The 21,800-nt window shown below is 37.8% G+C and overlaps 1 protein-coding gene and 2 long non-coding RNA genes across 3 annotated transcripts in view; 2 read left to right on the forward strand and 1 right to left on the reverse strand.

The window, feature by feature from the left end:
• Positions 1–3,465: 3,465 nt before the first annotated feature.
• On the reverse strand, positions 3,466–4,480 carry LOC125384671. The gene is made up of 3 exons (XR_007223312.1): positions 4,039–4,480; positions 3,772–3,819; positions 3,466–3,697 (listed from the first exon to the last, which is right to left on the reverse strand). It is a non-coding gene; the product is annotated as an uncharacterized LOC125384671 (long non-coding RNA).
• A 9,033-nt stretch (positions 4,481–13,513) lies between these two features.
• Positions 13,514–15,488, forward strand: LOC125384760. Its single transcript, XR_007223520.1, has 3 exons — positions 13,514–13,527; positions 13,663–15,314; positions 15,450–15,488. It is a non-coding gene; the product is annotated as an uncharacterized LOC125384760 (long non-coding RNA).
• Positions 15,489–15,622: 134 nt separating this feature from the next.
• LOC125384752 overlaps positions 15,623–21,800 on the forward strand; it is a 101,941-nt gene continuing 95,763 nt past the window's right edge. The window contains exons 1-2 of the mRNA XM_048404615.1: positions 15,623–15,657; positions 15,886–15,967. The gene's annotated coding sequence lies outside the window, so the exon portion shown is untranslated. The remainder of the gene's footprint in view (positions 15,658–15,885; positions 15,968–21,800) is intronic.

Genomic DNA, 21,800 nt, shown 5'->3' on the forward strand with positions numbered 1-21,800 from the left:
GTTTAACGTTATATAGTATTACCATATTACGTATAACGATATATAGTATTACCATATAACGTATAACGATATATACTATTACGTATTAACGTATAACGTAAAATTCGTGAAGAGGCAGGACTCTCAGTTTTCCTATTGTTCCAAGAGGGTTTAGGTGGTCCGTTATTAACCATGTGCATCAGTCAATTATGCACTTGGGTTGGGATAAGACGCTCGAGAAACTGTACGAGTATTATTGGTTCGAAGGAATGGCGAAGTACGTTCGCAAGTTCGTAGAGAACTGCCATGCTTGTAGAGTTTCGAAGGCTAGTTCAGGTAAGATACAAGCCGAACTATATCCCATATCTAAGGCCAGCATACCTTGGCATACGGTCCACATGGATATAACGGGCAAGCTGAGCGGTAAAAGCGATTCGAAGGAGTACGTCATTGTGTTGATCGACGCCTTCACTAAATTCGTATTCCTGCATCATACTCGTAGGATAGATTCTCTTAACACCATTAAAGCGCTTAAATCCGCTATATTTTTATTCGGGAGTCCCTGTCGGATAATAGCGGACCAGGGAAGATGTTTTACGGGTAAAGGATTTCGCGAGTTCTGCGAAAGCAAACGAATTAAAGTTCACTTGATAGCGACTGGTGCCAGTAGGGCTAACGGACAAGTAGAACGTGTTATGGGCACGTTGAAAAACATGTTCACGACAGTAGAGACGACCGGGCGGCCGTGGCAAGACGCGATTGGGGAAATGCAGCTAGCGTTGAACTGCACCGTCAACCGCGTGACTAATTCGAGCCCTTTACAACTACTAATCGGTAGATCGGCGAGACCGTATGACCTATTGCTACCCGACAATATCGAAGAAAAAGAAGTCGATATCTCCGATGTAAGACAGCAGGCCGTACAGAACATAGAAAGTAACGCCCAATACGACAAAGAAAGATTTGATAGGAACAAAGCTAAAGTGGTTAAGTTTAACCTCGGCGACTTCGTACTACGCAAGAACGAGGAAAGAAACCAAACCAAGCTAGAGCCGAAATTCAAGGGTCCATTCGTAATAACCGAGATTTTGGAAGGAGATAGATATATTTTAAAAACGTTAGACGGCAAACGATCGTATAAAGACAGTCACGACATGTCACGACAGGACATTGTCACGTCCCGCGTTCCGCACGTGACGCCACGAATCAATAACTTATGAATAATTAAACACGACCAATAATAATAAATTAACTAATAACTAACCAATCAAAATAAAAAGAATTATACGACAGACAATCAAAATGAAATAAATGAATCAATAAGAAGAAACACTACAACCAATCAGCAATGACATAGAAAATACAAATAAAATGAAATAATTAAATGAACCAATAAATAAAACAAGCCGCGAATCAAATGTATGAGATTTCTCTGCGAAAACACATGTATATACACACACGTGTATGCATATCTGTGTGTGTGACCTACTTCGTGAATCTGAATAATTGGTAATCTAATAAAATAAATAAAAGAAATAAAATATACTACACTACATCAGCATTCTAATAAAAGTGAAAATTGTATAGAAGATTGCTCTGCGACACACACATATATAGATATACACATGCGTACGCGTATCTTTCGGAAAAATTCATTATATATATATATGTATGTATGTATACGTTATTACGCCATTAAAACGCAAAGAAATAAATATATAGAATTACATTTCTACGAACCTAGAGAATTATATACGAAATCCACATTATGGAATATTCAACCAATTAACGATCCGAGAAACAATGAGAATAACAATACACGCACATATACATATGCATATATATATTTTACATAATGGAAAATTACATTGTGAAATGTATATATATATATATGTCAGGTTGGCGTTACGATTAGAGTTAGGGTTAAGGGCGTAAACGAATCCCTATTGACACTAGACGTGATCACTATGCAATAGAGGAGATATTTACTAGTGCAAACATGACCATGTTGGAATTGGACAAGTAATCGCGATAAATTGATACTCGAGAAGCTAATGACAATGATCCTAGGCTCAATAACGAATCCACGGTCAACGGAATGACGAACTCTACTCTTCTTTAGCGTCTAAGTTGTACTCAATGTTAATGCGTGGGGCAATCACTACGTATCCGAGAGTTGCTTGAATCGTCGTCGAGATCGTACCGGAGAGTAACTCTCCGTCTCGACGATACCGTCGAGGAAAACTATAATGGATGGGTCTAAGGACATGAGATCCTCGGATTCGTCAAAGAAAGCTTTCGTTCCAAAGGTGAGGGAAATTAGCGCTATTGCTAATTGGTCGATCTCCATATCGGCGTTTTGAAAGAGATGCTGGCCGCCCTTGAGGGGAGGTTGTTGACGGGGGGCAACGCTCGTGGAGGATAGGTTTCTCCTATCTTCCCGTAGTTGCAACAAAGTCTATTTGACGGACTTCGCTTGACTAAATCTTAAGATCTATAGCGGGTCCTCACGTTAGCTAAACATACGCCACAAAGGCATGCCGACACCCGGCGATCATCTTACCCGGAGGACAAAATCTGCGTGTGGCGGGCCGCGGGATAGAAACTATTGAAGTATTTACTGCCACGTGTCGCTACGACTATTTCTTTTAAGGAGAGGTATAGAGTTACTCTGTGCCTTTGTTAGATAGAACGTTCATCCCTTTGACCGCGGCTACGTTCGGCGACTGATTGTCGCCTCGAGCCCAAGCTCATGATCATAAATCTCGAACAATCGGAGCGGCATTTGTTTAATCCAAGTTACAGAGTTGCGATATTCCCGCGAATCCAAGGAGGAGCTCCGGCGTTCTTTCATCTCCGACACATATATACACATATTATTATATCGAACAGCTACTCATCTAATATACAAAACCACCTTGTAAAAATTACATTACTGAACATTCAACTAAACCAACTGAAGATTTAATATAATAATATATAATAATATAATAATATATATATATATACATAGATATGTGAAATAGCGTTGTATATAACCAGAAACAATACAAATGTCACACGACTTCTTCAACAACTTCGACTCTTCGTTCCTGCCGACAACACCTCACACGATGACTGCGTCTTCTAGGGCCACTTACGGATTCTTTACAATTCTTCTTCTTCTTGCACTGAAATATCATATGCAGTGAATAAAACACGAAAGAAGCAGGATGAACTAAATAAAAGAAATCATAACAAGATACACACCGAGACAGTCCGCATGGAAACCTCTGACAAAGATACCTCCGTATCTATCATTAAACGCATAATAATCAAGATGCACAAACCTCATTTGGAAGTCGACACCACTCACAGCGTGCCAATGCAAGGGAGGAAAACGAATGAAATTGTATTTCGTGAAGACGTTTCACTACTTTCCATAGATCAGAAACTGGAGTTACACAACTAATAACCTAATAACAAGAAAGTAATATAAAATATACACGATTTAATATATAACAAATATGGACATATAAATCTACAAGGAGCAAAATATATCTCATATTGTCAAATAAAACCAAATTGTCAAAAGATCATCAGGACACGACGCCAACGAAGGTGCCACTGTGCCTACTTGGGTGGAAAACCGCCACTTCAGCATCATCCTTCGCACATATTCACACACGCACGTCGATCACGTCATCTTGTACCATTCACATATCTTCCTCCTCTTGCGCTAAAACAAATTCACAAGTTTAAGGAAACAAACAACATGCGAAACGAGATAGAATACTAAAAACACATACTCACACAGTTCGCACAGGCGCGGACGCTTTTGTGTCCATGACTCAACATAACCTGTAATCACCAAAAGAAGATAAAAACCCCAATAAACTAAAATACCGAAATAGCGATCGCATATTAAAAATCACTGATCGAGATTCATATAACCAAAGTTCATAGCACGCCATTGTGAATACAAGATAACCTCAAAATATAAAACTATACAACTTTATAATTAAATCAAACCCTCACGATCACACTACAACGACTTCAAAATGATATATTAAAACTTACCATTATGTAAAAATATTTTATTGGAAGAAACAAGAAATAACGCGTGCTACACATACAAAAGCCACGGCGGAACTGCGAGATGACCACCGCTATGAAGGGTTACAAGAGCATCGCAGATGCAACTTCGGCAAAGACACGTTGCTACACGCGTATGGAAAGTCCTTGCAATTTTGACAAAACGGATTGCACGTGCCTTGATCGTTCCCATTGGCATCAGCAGGAAAGGATTCGGAAGGACTGCAGACGCAATCTCGACGAAAGACAAACCACTGCAATATCTATATTTTATCACGTATTTTGAGTGTTTCCATCAGCATCGAAAAGGTATAAGAGAAATCAAGACACGGCGTGGGATGAAGCAAACAAGACATCAGCAATCATCAAAATCCACGTTCTCTCATGGAAACTCTAAAAAACCTGCAGCATTGCGATTCCCACCGGAACGAACTGTCACATGACTGTCATCCCATTGGGGATGTCATTATAAAAAACGTAGCGACACAATTCAAATCAGATTAATTGTTAGCGTTCGGGAGAATTTAGCGAAAATAAGGAGAGTAATTGTTAGTGGTTCAGTTAGAATAAAGAAGAGTAATTGTGAAAAGAGAGTAACTGTCATTAGTTGGTTCAGTTAGAATAGAGTAAGAGTAATTGTTAGCGTTCGGGAGAATTTAGCGAAAATAGAGTAAGAGTAATTGTTAGCTGTTCGGGAGATTTTGGCGAAATTACAGAAGAGTAATCGTTATCAGTTAGAATAAAGAAATTGTTAGCGGTTCAGTTGAATAAGAGAATAATCAGAGTCAGAGAAATTGTTAGCGTTCCGGAGAATTTAACGAAATTAAAAAGGAGTAATTGTGATCAGTTGATTCAGTTAGAATAAAGAAATAGAATAGAGTAATTGTGATTAGTTGGTTCAGTAGAATAATTTAGTTAAAATAAAGAAGAATAATTGTTATCAGTTAGAATAAGAAATAGTTAAATAAAGATTAAAACAAAAAAAAAATTATACAAGTGTCAATCTTTGTAAAACCGGAATCACCCCAGCGGCCTGCCCGTTCATCAGCGGAGGCCAACGTCAGGTGAGTCAACTTTTAATCATTATTAATAATTAATAACTAAAATAATAAATAATATTAATAATTAGTATAATTCGTCATTAATTCCGCCAGTAATAATTGTTTATAATATAATTGTTTATTCCAAACAATCCTCTCCCGTGCTAGTGCTAGTATTCCTGCGCATAGCAGGTTAGCCGAAACGTGGAGATTGTTGACCAGTGGCCTAAACTCCAATCAACGCTGCTTAATCTAACAAGAAATATCTAATTGAAACAGTCCTTAGACTGTTTCTGGTGGCAGCGACTACTATATTGTTTAAAGTTTGAAAATTTAACGATCCGAGAAACAATGAGAATAACAATACACGTACATATACATATGCATATATATATTTTACATAATGGAAAATTACATTGTGAAATGTATATATATATATATATTCACATATTATTATATCGACCAACTACTCATCTAATATACGAAACCACCTTGTGAAAATTACATTACTGAACATTCAACTAAACCAACTGAAGATTTAATATAATAATATATAATAATATAATAATATATATGTCGGATGCACGTCAGGATTGGGGGTGGGGGTGTTCGGTGAATCTTCGTTGAAATTAGCCATAGGTGCGGTGTAACAATAGTTGAGTTTATTGACACAAATTAGGGAGATTACAGCGTCGATAGATAATCGCAAGGTTTCGATATTCGCGGCACTATGACAATGGTCTCGGCTCCGGCAACGTTTCCGCGGTCAACGGATGCTGAACTTTACCCTTCGTTTGCGTCTAAGTTACACTGTATGTTAGAGCAAGGGGTAATTATTACGTATACGAAAGACAGGTCGATTACTGATGAGATCGCACTAGAGAGTGACTCTCCGTCGCGGTGACGCTGTCGAAGAAAACTATGATGGGTGTACCTAAGGGCACGAGATCATCGGATTCGCGGAGAAAAGTCTTCGTTCGAAGGGTGAGGGAAATTGACGTTGCTGTTAATTGGTCAATTTCCATGTTGGTGGTTAGAAAAAGATATTAGCTGTCCTTGGGGAAAGTTGCTAGCGAGAAGCGTCGTTCGTGGAAGAATAGATTTCTCTTATCTTCCCGTAGTTGAGGCACAGGCCATTTGTCTATTTGAGAGACTTTGTGTAATTGAAATTTAATATTCGTAGCTAATATTCGCCCAGCTAAACATATACTGTGAAGATGCGTTGGCATCTGGCAATCGTCTTACCCGAAGGACAAAGTCTGCGTGTGGCGAGCCACGGGACAGAAATCGTTGAAATGTTTACCGTCGTGCCCCGTCCCAAGTATTTCTTTTAAGGAAAGCTATAGAGTTACTTCATGCCTCTGTTAGATAGAACGTTCATCCCTTGACCGCGACTACGTTCGGCGACCGGTTGTCGCCTCGAGCCCGAGCTCACTATCATAAATTTCGAATAAGTACAGTCGGATCGAATTACAACAGTTTCTTAGTGCGGCTATGATGAAATCTGGATTACAGCACTAAGGGGGTCCTCCCACCGCTCCAAAGGGGAGGCTCCGGTGTTCTTTCATCTCCGACACGGCCATTCTGATTATCACACGTCCTCGGGTGGATCTAAAATATTGGGTTTTCCTAACATTAAACTTGATATAACTGGTATTTTGTTCCTTTATAGTTTAGCTAAATTATATTGTATGGGGACACTGAACACGAGTGCATTGTTGTAATAGGCGTGTATGGAGACACTGAATGCGAGTGCAGTGTATGGAGACACTGAACACGAGTGCATTGATGTAATAGGCGTGTATGGAGACACTGAATGCGAGTGCAGTGTATGGAGACACTGAACACGAGTGCATTGATGTAATAGGCGTGTATGGTGAGGTTGCCAGTATCACGTCGGAAACGCAAGAAATCACGAAACCGATAGATCGCCGGTGATCTTGTGACAACGACCATACCCAAATAAAATAAATAAATAAAAAAATCCTACAATGTTAATATTTATAATCTAATATTAAGATTATTATATTATATCGTATTAATTGTTATATTACAATAGGAAAATTAGAAATCAATCTGGAAATCTACGTGGAAGTTACAAGCGAAGCTCCAAAATAACAACTACGTTAAATATTTTTTGGCAGGAAAATCATTGGGTAGAAACTAGTTTTTATTTAAACGAAAGCCAGTTTTCAATTTCTCCAAAAGCGATACGATTCAAGAATTTTAATCGTTAATAATTCTGATTACGAATAATCATTACGAACGATTCGATTTGTTCCTCGGTCGCTCGATAATAATTTTAGATCATGGGAATTTAATTTGAAACAGTAATCAATGGAAGTGACCTGAATTTTTGTTCGGTTATCGAACAGTGTCCATTATCAAGGAAAACCGAATTTTGCTTTAGCTACCGATAACCATTATCGATGACGAAATTGATTTTCGATTATCGCCAAGCAATATCGATGAAAAAAATATTTTCTAGTCACATTCGCCTATCGTCGATATTTATTGACATTGCTGATAATCGGTTTTCACTGGCAACGTAAAGAAGCCTAATTATAAAACTGATATGTTTTATTAAGCAAACAAAAAGATACGAAAATGTACGAAACAAAGCATAAGATAAAAGATATCACGGCGCAACTGTTAATAAAAATATTCTACTGCGATATCTTTCATCTTATTCGTTTCATATATTTTCATATCTTTTTGTTTGCTCGATAAAACACACAAGTTTTATGAATAACTGCGAACACACGTACTATTGGCTTGTTAACTAGGTGATTGCGAGTTTTGTCATTAGATGATATTGACAAAATTCGCAATCACCTAGTTTCCAACCCAATAATTATCAGTGACGTTAATAACGATTGATAACATAGCCAGTGATAATTGACAATGTAGAGCAAATTTTTGCCATCGATAATGGTCATCGATAACCAAAATAAAATTTTCTCGCCACGGATAACAGTTACTCGTAACAGAAAAAAGAAAAAAAAAAAATATTTTAAAAATCCGGTCATTTATGTTGGTTATTGGTAACCAAAGTGAAATTTCTCTCGTCGATAACGATTACCAGCAATCAAAAAAACTTTAATCCGTTTTAACGGTTATTCGCGATCAAAAATTTTTTAATTAAAAACATCAACCTTCATATCGCAACTTTGGAAACTTCTCTTGTAACAGTTATGATGTCTTGTAATTGTAACATTTATGGCAAATATACATTTAGCGAAAAATTAGTATACAGCATGAATAGAAGTAGTCTTAAACATTACAACTGGTGATAAAGATCGTTTCGCTAAATATCGTGGCTTAACACAGCGAATAATTGACTGCTCAAATATTTTCATCGTCTTTGCGCGACGAATATTTTATGTAACTTCTGGATACGGTTTTGCAGAGAAATTAGAAATTTTAGAAATTTCATAATCACGTATAATCGTGGCTCGTCGTGCTGTTAATGAAGTTTCTAAATATTTCGTGTAATATAGGAAAAGTGAAAAGTTTCTAAGAGTCTTCGAGTATCTTCGTGCGTCTCTGTGTGCGTATAATCGAGCGTCTTTAGATCGCGAACGTAGATCGAGGAAGAAATTGCGCGTCTTTGACCGGTTAGGCGGAGCAAAATTGTACGTTAAGAGATTAAAGACTGACACTTGCCAGGGTTACGAGTCATCTAGAAAAATAAGCTCCCGTAGAATATCACCTGAACGCCAATTTTGTCTCCGACTACGAGCACACGTAGTCCTATTACGCTGTTCTCTAGGGGGAGACGAGTGGAGAGCGAAAGAGAAGGCAGAGAAGAGCTGTCCGAGGAGCATCATATTAGTTTGAGAATTTTCTCATAAAAACAGGCTGAAATTTAAAGTTGATTTGAAAGTAGAGATCGGTTTTAGAAAGGCTACCGGTTCGATTGGATCTCAGGCTGAAAGTTTCATCTACAATTATATCTCAAATATTTGTGCAATTTTATATCTTCTTGCGTGTATTGCGTATGCTAAAAATCCGCAATTTTAATTATCGCGTTTCGCACGAGACCAGCATTCGGGCAAATACTTACGAACGAGAATTTATTCAAACAGTATAAATCTTTCGCGTTAAAACTACCTAGAATTTATTTTATAATAATATGGCGTTAATTACCGTCGTTTCGGCACTTGCAATTTTTCGAGAAGAATCGCCTCATGGCGTTGCACAAACGATAAACAATTAACATTGTCGTTATCGAACTCAATTTGTTACGAACTGTCGTCGCATTCGTGCAATTTATATTTAGCATAAATCGTACGCTTAATACAACCTTACGGTTATTAGCAAATTCCTTGTTAGCATATTCCTTATTAACAATTATTTCTAGAAACGAGATAACATTTGCTTGCCGAACTTATCAGAATATTTGTCTCTCGTTCGTTTGCGTTTATTAGCTGAGCGTAATTCTCGCAGTGGTAACGCTTCTCCGGGTTCTCCAGTTGCTGTGTATGATATCGTATAAAAGATAAATGCTTCGGTTAAGAGTAAATTTCGAAAGAAACTATTCGTTAATTTGCCAAGGATTCGTATTCTTCTAATTACACTTGCTAGCCAAGTGTAACTACCACAATCGATGCCAATAGCCCAAGTTCGATCGTAACAGGCGGATCGTTTCTAACTAATTTTACGTAGAACGTTCTGATCGATATTATCGTCGTCCCACTGAACCAGTTGTTCGCGTTTATCGCGTCGCGTCTTAAAATCGGGCAATTGTCTGGTTTGCATGATTCGTTCGACGAACGGTAACGCAGCTGTACGCACAGAAACCGATAAATCGGCTCTACGAACTGATTAGACCTCTCGTATAGAAAGACGGTGTAAATGAACATAAACACGTTTGTACGCGAGAGCCCATAGAAAGGAAATTCCGCGTACGCCGGCAGAAACGACTAGCTTAATTTCAACGACAGCATCGTTTCTGAGAATTGAGCATTCATCGTTAAACATCAAAGCGTTGGCTTTCAGAGATGTACAAGTTTCTGTATGTCACGGTGTACACGTCAAACGTTCCTTGATTCGATGAAATGCAGCCTCTACTTTGCTCGATTTGTCACGGATTAGTTGCACCGTGCAAACAAGGTTTATACTTAGACTTCAAAGTACCAAACATAGATAAAACACAACGCAGGTACGTGTTCTAAACGATGACACGAGCTTCCAAGTTTCCCAAGGAAAAATTGTTTCCCGCTATTTGCGCGGTGGCTCGCGCTGCTATTCCAACGTTCGCAACGGAAAATTTTTTCCAAATGCGCATTACGCGACACTTTCCGAAAGTTTGTTAACGCTGTAACGAGACAGGAATCGCTGCGAGAATTATAACAGTGAAATTTGAAACGAAACCAACAATGCAGATGGAAATTACGTTATTCTGGACATTTACTTGCGAACGTAGTTTATTTAGTATTAGTGAAAAATTAGCACACGGTATGAACAGTAGTTTTAAACGCACTATTAGTCTCAAAAACGATCTCGCTATTTACCGTGGCTTATCGACGTAGCAAACAAAATTGGTTTTTCCAATAATTCGATGATCTTTTTCCCGATACTTGTGTGATACATTTTCAAATCTGTTCCACATTTTGCACGTATAATAATAATAATCAGCATAGTTTTGTCTCGTTACAGCGCCAGTGAAATTTCGAAATTCATCGGTGCGATATACCCAATGGCTTGAGAAAGCGTTCCAACGTTTATCACGGAATGTTTTCACGAATGTGCGATGCGTGTCATGCGAGATATTTGGAAATTTCGCTGGCGCTGTAACGAGACGCGAGTATTGTATTGGAAAAATTTGAAATGGATCGGAAAATGTATATGGAAGTTACAGGACCTTTCTCGAAAATTATCGACAGTTCAAATATCAGGTTGTACAACAAAAGAGTCTTTCGTTTTATAAGAAAATAATAGACGCACGACGTTTCTTGTTTCCTTTATTTTATCGAACTACGTACGTTCCATTTTGTTCTATTAAGGTAAAGACCACGACATTTGACAGATTAGCTGTCGTGTTTATATAAAGATGCATTGTCGTAAAAGACATATTCGTAGAGGAAAGACACTTTTGGGGCAACCTAATATTTGGCTGAACCTGACAAAACTGTACGCTTGTAATAAATAAAAAAAAAGCCTGCTACGCCCTTTCGATCATTTCAGGTCCAGTTATGTGTGGGTCGACCCAATTACGTTCTTACAACGTTAGAGAATACCTTCGTTTTGAAGAAAATGAAAAAAGATCGCACATTTTCGTTTCAATTTTCTTGATTAAACCTCTTCTCCCAACGTTACAAATATGTTTTATTATCGTTAAAATAGGGACAGACTCGAAAGTACAAAAATTGAAGAGTCGCAACTGATGTAACGAACATAATCACGATAGTCGTGTCTCGTTACAGCGTTAACGGGATTTCAAAATGTTTGGCATAATACGCGATCCTACGCAAAATTTCCGCCAGCTCAGTGAAGTTTCGGCTATCCGAGTCTCGTATTATACGATGTGTTTCCAGCTTTCTCCTAACTGCGCGTTTTTTTTTCGAAATTTTAACGCCGGCACCGCGCGAACAAAGTAAGTAGATTAATTGAACTTTTAATCGATCAAATAGTCAACTAAACTGAAACGCACGTACGATGTTAAGTTATCGAAATCAATTTTACGATTTTACCGTACGAACGCCGGTATCATCCGACCTTTCGGTATTTTCCGAGTTTTCTATTGTTCGTGTGATACGCGTCACCTCGGAACGATCAAGATTTTTCGAACACTTTCGCAAGCCATAATTAGATTACAGAAAAAAGTACTTTGCTGTGAATACACGTTTCATCGGAGGAATCGAAATTTGTACAGGACGAAGTAGCGTCGTTCGAACGAAGCTGCGATAGACTTAAAGTTGGGCTGTACAATTTCTAGATTTATATTAATACTATAGAACGAAAAGGCCCAGAGCTCTATGAACGTTCTAAGAGAACGGATCTCCTTCGGCGTAAATGGCGCTCCTTATCGGCGAACGGCTACAATATCCTGAATCTTTCTTTTCGACGGTTTCCACGTCGATCGAGAGAAACTATTCGTCGAAATGGACTATCCGTGGCTGATCTATTACGGTAGAAAGTGAAAAAGAACGTAAACGAAGGAAATGGCCGACATAAAGGACGATAACTGTTAATTTAAACGTAATAGAACGAAAGAATACGACGTATTCGTTAAAGGATATTTAAGACAATTTAAATTAAAATCGATTTTTACACGACGTTCTTCGATTTTTTCCAGAACCAGATTATATCTATGATAACGTTTCGATAATATCGTTTTATGCAAAAGAAAGCCAATTATATGATTGAAAGAAGAAATTTGGATCAACGTATGGATATCCTTCTATTTCGTTGCACGAGTTGCGAATAACCTGTCGAATAATGATAAAGATAGAAACGAATATGACAAAGGCATAACGAAGGAACTAATATTCAGAATTTCGTGCGTTTAATTCCTCGAAAATTGCACTTTTAAACGCATCGGTCTCGCAGTTCAACCTGCCGGGAACAAAGAATTTTATCGGAAACATCGTTCTAACATTTCAATTTTACAAACGTTTCGCTCTGCTTCGTTAAAAGCTGCGCGTATTTGGTAGATAGAAAATTATGCACATACGTTAAAACGTATAACGCGCAACAGGCAAGGATATACGCGTACGCGCTGCAAACGCGTTAAAAGCGAAAAATATCGCTGAAATTATTTTCCCATAATAAAGAAATCGTCGGGCCTCTTACGAATACAAAAGATAATTCGTTAAGATTATAGTGTCTATTAATTTTACCATAACGAGTTTAACAGAGCTTTCGAAACTAAAAGCTTTATCACAGACGATAAACCCTTTGAGTGCTGAATACTCACGGCCTATGTCGTCCATACGGACGACGCGTGTCTAGCGCTGACGATCGCTGTGGACGGAATACTTTTTCGTTAGACTGAACTCTGTTGATTAACTATTCAAAGCGCAAATCGTAATAAGTTATAGTAGTTTAAATGATTAAAATGAAAGAGATTAAATGATTCAAGAGCGTTATTTTTTAGTTATTTTTAATTATTTATTATAAACATTGAAATTTACAGTTAACTAGAATTTGGGTAATAAACTAGAAAACTAAATTTAGTAAATATGTAAAATCCCTAGAGTTCATGTAGGATAGGGATTCTTTTTGTTTTACGGGTAGCACGACAAGCTGTGTTTAACGGAGAGATCGATACGGACGAGCAGTTGAAGAAGTACGTGTTCCCCAGACGGACGGACAGAGAGTTACATTAGAGAGACAGACAAGGTTATAGAATAGTTGTTTAAGATTGTAAAGACTGAAGATTTAAGATTTAAAGACTGAAGAAGAAAGGTCGATAGCTCAGGACGTTCAGGTAAACATTGCACCAAAGACTTATAATTTCCCGTTTAGATAATCATCGTTATTGATTGTTATAGACGCATATTAATTGTTGTTCATTTTTGTATTTTATCAAATCATTTCATAATAAAAAAAACTCGATTTTCAGACTTCAGAATCGATCCCTGAATTATCCCATTATTGAACCTTATAAATCGATTTTCGCCACGTCATGCCGCTGAGAGTTAACCTACGCGTCGTCATGACCGAGAACGCGAAAGGGGAGAAGATAGAGAGTATAGAATCTATCAGAGGACCAAAAGACGAAATGTGCTATATTTTCCCCCCGGAATATCAAGAAAGAAAGTACCATCAACAATTATTCAGTTTACCAACAGTGAAAAAGACCGCAAACAGTCTAACCAAGGTAGGCCAATATAGAAATATTAAACTCACAATAGACGATGAGACAGCAGCACTGTATACCGATATGGATTCAAACTTCGTATTCCGAGACATTGTCTTAGAGGAAGCAGAAATAACCTCCACAAGAAAAACAAAGACGGAAATCGAGAAACTCAACCTGGACATGGAAAAACTTCTAGAGACCCTTCAAAGATGAGATAAGAGGGAAATAGAGGAAATAAACTTCAATATAGAACGATTTGAAGGAACTCAGAAAGCCACAAACTGGATATCAGAGTATGAAGAGGAATGCAAAAAATACAAAATGAAAAGCGATGAGGAAAAAGTCAAAGGTTTGAGAAAGTACCTAGGAAAAACAGCAAAAAGGTGGTACCAGACAAATCTATTGAAAGCTGGAGGACACAACTGGGAAGATTGGAAAGAAGCATTTCTCAAAGCCTTTAAGAATAAAGGTTGGCCGGCAATACGATATGCTTACAACTTTAAATACCTTTCAGATTCATTCGTAGAATATGCAATAGAGAAAGAACGACTAATATTGGAAGTACAAAGGGAAATGGATGAAGAGGTGAGGATACACCTGATTGTCATTGGATTACCTATCGAAGTCCAGGACAAAATCGAAAGGGAAAATATACAGACAACAAATGACCTAATAGGAATATATTTAAATATATTATGCAAACGTTGGACAACGTTATGTTTTGTTAAGCTAACAGGATACACTAAAAGTACATTATCAAGAAAGGGGATGTGGCCCGTAAGCAAGTATGTTCTTCTAGATATGACCAATCAGACAGTACCTGTGATGCGGTTATCTCGGAAGTATATTGCGGAGTCGGTAGAGAGCGTTTCCTGACCTCTCGCCAGGGAGACAATAGATGAGGATTTAAGGGTGTCGAATCGGGATCCATGCAACGCGAAGGCGACTCGTTCCTTCGCCCTTCCTCTTCCTCTTCGCCCGATGTGCTTTCCTCTATGACGATTTGAGGCTCGCCATAGTTTGCCACATTCACATTCGGCCTGTACCATTGTCTTCTCATCTTGATTTAGAAAACTCTCACTTGAACATAAATAAAACGTTTCTTCGTTGAAACCGTATCATAGTGGAGAACGATCGAACAGTACAAAAGAATGAATAAAAATAAGTCACATTTTTATTAATTTTCTTTTGTATCTAAAAACAAATCTGATAGATTCAAAGATACAAGATCTTCCGATCTTCCTTTATTGCACGGACGAGCAGTTGCAGAAGCACGTGTTCCCCAGACGGATGGACAGAGAATTACATTAGAGAGACATACAAGGTTATAGAATAGTTGTTTGAGATTGTGAAGACTGAAGATTTAAGATTTAAAGACTGAAGGAGAAAGATCGGTAGCTCAGGACGTTCAGGTAAACATTGCACCAAAGACTTATAATTTCCCGTTTAGGTAATCATCGTTATTGATTGTTATAGACGCATATTAATTGTTGTTTATTTTTATATTTTATCAAATCATTTCATAATAAAAAAAACTCGATTTTCAGACTTCAGAATCGATCCCTGAATTATCGCATTATTGAACCTTATAAATATAACACGAGTTAATAATTTAGTTGTGTGTGAAAAATTAAAAAAAACCCATACATGCGTCCTTAGTCCATGCCGAGCACTTACAGAAAACGCATATATATGTCCTTAGTCCACACCGATAGCTTTCGCCAGACACCTATATGCGCCCACAGCACTCAAAGGGTTAAAACACTGTTCTTTGTATCATTTCCCTATTTATAGTTGCGATATCGGGAATAACTTTAAACCGTTTTAAACGTCGTTTACTCGATTAAGTCGCGCGTAACGATATTTGTCGTGGAATCTCGCAAAGAACGTAAAGCACACGTAACGATTCATCGATAAATCGATTAACGACGTTGTTACGATTATCACGAATACACCCGTTAACGATATTTTTTCTATTTTCAGGTTGTTCGCGAACGAAAGGGAATCGTCTCGAGAAAGAAAAATCGCTTATAAGTATTTGAGCACATCGAACTTTCAACGCTCGGTAAGTATTCGTAAAATCCTACAAAAGTATTACAGCCATCTCGATCGTTTAATTCGATTAAAAACATTTTCGTTTTTAGAGAATTTATTCAACGGTAGTCGTTCGATGTACTAGGTTGTCCGAGAAGTTTCTTTCGTTTCATAAAATGGTAATAGTTGAGCAACAATTTCTATTTTATATCATTTTATCGAATTAGGTGCGATCCATTTCCTTATATCTCTATTATTATGTTCGTGCATAATTCGATAAACTAATATAAAAGAAAGGACATCGCGCGTCTATTATTTCTTTATAAAACGAACACAACGTATTAAGTTGCCCGAAAAGTGTCTTTCTTTCGCAAAAAGAATTTTTTACAACAGTGCACCTTCGTACAAACGTGAAAGTAAGTCTGTGAAATATCGCGGTGTTTATCTCAACAGAACAAAACGGATCGTACGTAATTCGACAAAATAATATAAAAGAAAGAACGTGCGTCTATTATTTCCTCATAAAACGAGAGAAACATTTCGGACAACCTAATAGTAGCGGTACAGCAAGAATAACCTTTCAGAGGCGAATCGTATAGAACGGATAAAAAGAAAAAATAGGAAACTAGGAAAGTAGAAAAAAGTCGGAGATTTCATGCGAAAACGGAGAAGCGCACTAGTGCGCGACGAGTTTTCCAAGCGTTTTATCTACGACAAATGCAAACACCATTTGGCTGAACATCTGACAGCACAGGCGGTATGACCCATGTTGAACCATGTTGATCGAAACGACGAAAGGTCACGCGTTAGCCTGCGTTGACAAAACGGTGCCACTTGAATGGAATCATGCGATTTCTCTTACCGTATCGTCGTTTGATCCTTCCGTCGATTCTAATGGAAAATTGAAATTTCATTTCTGTTGCTTCTTAACAACACGACATAACGAGAAATCGAACGACTCGTTGTTATTTCATTTCGCTCTATCTCCTCGTTTTATTTATACATCTTTTGAAAAGCTATCGTCGATAGCGTTTTTAAACAGTTAACCGCGTTTCATGAATTAAACACGTCGAGAAAAATGTTAATCTCGGTATGTTTCATCTGTCGTATAATATAAAACATTACCATTTACCATAAAAATTCCAAATTTTAGTAAGAAGCGCTAAGAATGTTATTTAGTGGTACGTTCGCTTTGTCAGTAAAACTGAAAAATTTGATTTGTTCCTTTGTTATATCGGTTATTCCCTGTACAACGTATTCCTTTTTATAAACTCAGTTGATTATTTTCACCGATATATCGGCTATGCCCGAATTGTTTACGCAATTTTGTCTGCTTGCAAATTGAGTGGATGTTTTACTGCGTGTGTCCGGTATTCCCCGATAACGATCGAAATATAATACAGAAAATATAATGCGATTCAGTTTTTTGGTCGAAGGTGTGTTGAATAAATTATCGAATATGCAATTCCACGAACACGAGCTTCGAAAGTTGCTCCACCATCTACGAGTTCAACCGTAAAACCTACGCTTCCTATCAAAAAACATTTCCCCAATTTTATACCAGTTATATCATTGATCGAATCCACTTCACGTTGCTGGTGTTAGATTTGCGAAGTGCCACTTTGTGCGATATTCTGTTTCGAGAAATACCACACTGGGAGGATCCACTGAATTTCTTCTATCTTTTCACATTTTTCTTGTTTACGAATTTTATTATTTTGTTACAATTTTAACATTTTATGTGGGAAATAATTCATTTTTTCGAAGAAAAATGTAAGCCATCGTCATTTTGGTTTAACGTCGTCGTAAAACTTATAACAGGAACACGTAACACATTTTCTTTGTGTTCGACGTGTATACTCGTCGTCGTTTATTTTTATTTGCATTTTATTCACGTTGATTTCTAAAACTAAATTCCACGGTTAACTGGTTAACAGTACATCGCGCTTCGTGAATATTTCAATTCACTCTTCTATGCTAAGGAATCGTACCAGTCATCTGATGCGTCATTCGTCTATCATGTGACACGGACGAAGAAAGGAAGAATTTCTCGAGATTTTACGCAGAACGAAAATTTGTTTTTCGATATACGCTACAATTTTCAGACACTCCTGCTCGGACAGCCGAGGAGGACGGACGTGTCTAGACGGTCGTCCTCTCCAGGTATAAGTGAATAGTGAAAAAGTGCTCCAAAGTAATAGTGCTGCAAAGTGATAGTGAGGAGGAAATAAAATAACAATGCAGATACCAACTATAAACATAGCAACAAAAGGAGAAACATATTATATAAAAACCAAACAAACCAACATGGAGACAGAAGAAACAAAAGAGCATCGGGGACAGGAAGATAGCAATTCAGAACATGAAGGATACTACCAGGATGAAAGCTGGAAGCCAGTGAAGGCTAGCAAAAAACGTAAAACAACCACAGACACAAGTGCCATAGGAAACCCAGTCACAGAAAAGCAGCGATGGCTGCAAGAATTACCACTAAGTAACTCCTTCAACTCACTAACTGAAGAAATAGACTCTGACCCCGTAAGTAAAACCATTACCCAAACAAACCATATTACAAAACCACCACCAATCTTTGTCGAGGCCCAAATAATAGACCCGCTCATTGATCTACTAAATAATCTAGAAGAGAAAAACAATTACACAATAAAGCAAACAAAATTGGATCAAGTAAAAATTCAAACAAACACACCAGAATCATTTAGGAAAGTTATAAAAACATTAAAAGAAAAAAATGCCATCTACCACACTTATCAGCTTAAAACTGAAAGGAGCTATAAAATTGTCATAAGAGGATTGCATCCTAAAACCAACGTACATAAACTAAGCGATGAGTTAGCTAAAATTGGACATCAAACTAGAACAATAAACAATATAACAAGATTCGACACTAAGCAACCCCTACCACTATTCTTAATAGAACTTGAACCCAGAATCAATAACAAGGAAATATATGATATCAAACAAATACTAAACACAATAGTAACAGTCGAACCACCACGACACAAAAAAGATATACCTCAATGCATGCGGTGTCAACAATACGGACACACTAAAAACTACTGCAACAGAAGCCCAGCCTGCGTCAAGTGCGCAAAAAATCACTTAACTGCACACTGCCCATATTCAGGAAAAATAGAAAAAGTTAAATGCTACAACTGTAACGGTAACCACCCAGCCAGCTATAAAGGCTGTGAAGTAAGAAAACAACTACAACGAAAACTGTTCCCGCCCCTACGAAGCAGGACAAGCACTAACCTGACAGCACAAAACCTGAAACATTACCAAATACAGAGCAAGCAATAAACACCAAACCTATCAGCACCAACACCATTGGTGGTCTAAGCTATGCTCAAGTAACCAGCCAACCAACACACACACATAACCAATACCACAGCAATAGTAACAACGACACTGCAGAAATCAAAGAACTGCTCAAACAATCCATAAAGAACACCGAAATGCTAACCAGAATGATAAGCGAACAAAATGCAGTACTCAAACAGCAAACCCAACAAATCACAGTCATGCTACAACTAATTACAAACGTGCTAAGCAAAAAATAAAAACGGACACTCTAAAAATAGCAGCCTGGAACTCAAACGGCCTACAACAACGGGCCCTCGAAACTAAAACATTCATATACAATAATAATATAGACATACTACTTGTCTCAGAAACACACTTCACTACAAAAAGCTATTTGAAAATACCATACTACACCATATATGATACCAAACACCCCTCAGGAAAAGCTCACGGAGGGACAGCAGTGATAGTCAGAAACGATATCAAACATTATCTTCACAGCCAAGTTAACAAAGAATATTTACAAGCAACCACTGTTACAGTTCAAACTAGCAGCAACTACTTCCAGTTGTCAGCAGTATACGTGCCTCCGCGACACAAAATAACAACACAAATGTGGGAAGAATACTTCCAGGACCTAGGGGACAAGTACATCGCAGCGGGAGACTACAACTCAAAGCACACGCTCTGGGGATCAAGAAACATTACACCTCGAGGTAGAACACTGGAAAAATACATTAGAAATAATAACCTCAATATATTATCCACAGGAACACCGACACATTGGCCGACTGACCTGAACAAAAAACCAGATCTTCTGGACTTTGCAGTTACAAGGGGACTAAACACAAATAAACTAAAAATAACACCCAACCTCGAGCTCAGCTCCGATCATACACCCATAATAATTGAATACAGAAACAAACCAATTCACTATAGCAAACCAGAAACACTATGCAATAAAACCACCAATTGGCAAACTTTCAAAGAAATAATAGAAAGCAAAATAAACTGCAACATCCCGTTAAAAACTCCTGAACACATAGAACAGGCAGTAGCAACATTGACAGCAACTATTCAGGAAGCAGCAAGGACAACCACTACTCCCGAACCAACCAGCAGACAAACAATAACAATCCCGCAAGAAATACTCGACAAAATCAAAGAAAAAAGAAAAGCAAAAGCAAAATGGCAAAAATACAGAACCCGAGAAAACAAAAAACACTTAAACAAACTTGCAAAGGAAATAAAAAACAAAATAAAGGAGCACAACGATAACGAATTCTCAAATTTCATAGGGACACTCTCCACACACGAGAACACCAACTATTCACTATGGAAAGCCACGAAAAAAATAAGGAAGCCAATAATACCCGTCCCGGCAATCAGAAAAGCAGATAACACATGGGCAAGAAGCAACGAAGAACAAGCTGAAGAATTCTCCAACCACCTCTACAACACATTCACACCACACATTACCAACAACAGCAACCTCAAAAGTCATACGGAGGAGGATCTACAAACCACTGCTACCACAGCCGACAAGGAATACACCATACCTAAAACATCGGCACAAGAAATTAGAAACATAATTGATAAAACAAAAAACAACAAAGCGCCAGGAATCGACCTAATCAATGGTAAAATCTTAAAAAACCTTCCGCCAAAAGCAATAAGACTAATAACAGTAATATTCAACGCAATTCTAAGAATTCAATACTTCCCCAAACCATGGAAATTAGCACAGATCAAAATGTTACATAAACCAGGCAAAGACCCGCACCAAACTGCATCTTACAGACCAATATCACTGCTTCCAGTATTTTCCAAAATACTGGAAAAGATAATATACGACCGCATAAAACCAATAATAGAGACAAAAAAACTAATACCGGATCACCAATTTGGTTTCAGAAACAAACACTCCACGATAGAGCAAATGCACAGGCTTATAAACGAAATAATAGTAGTACTAGAAAACAAGGAATACTGCACAGCCCTCTTCATAGACATAGAAAAAGCATTCGATAAAATTAACCATGAAAGTCTACTACAAACAATTAGGAAACAACTCCCGGAGCAAATACACCACTTAATAAAATCCTACCTAAGCTGCAGAACCTTCGTAATAAAAATCAAGGACACACATTCTCAAGTTAAAGACATCAAGGCCGGGGTACCACAAGGAAGCGTCCTAGGCCCAATACTATACACATTATACACGGCGAACATACCAACAACTACCAACAGCACAGTATTGACATTCGCGGACGACACAGCTATACTAGTCAGGCATACTAACCCAGAAACGGCAGTCAAAATACTACAAGAACACATCGTAAAAATAGAAAATTGGCTACGAGAAAAACAAATAAAAGCAAACCCCAATAAATGCAACCATATTACATTCACGCTACGGAAAAAGACACCACCAAACATCCTATTGAACGGCACGCATATAACGCAAACAAAGCATGTCAAATACCTAGGACTCCACTTAGATCAAAAACTCACCTGGAAACTACACATCAAATCAATAG

Source organism: Bombus terrestris, chromosome 3 (assembly GCF_910591885.1).
Source record: "Bombus terrestris chromosome 3, iyBomTerr1.2, whole genome shotgun sequence".
In the NCBI taxonomy this organism is placed as follows: domain Eukaryota; kingdom Metazoa; phylum Arthropoda; class Insecta; order Hymenoptera; family Apidae; genus Bombus; species Bombus terrestris.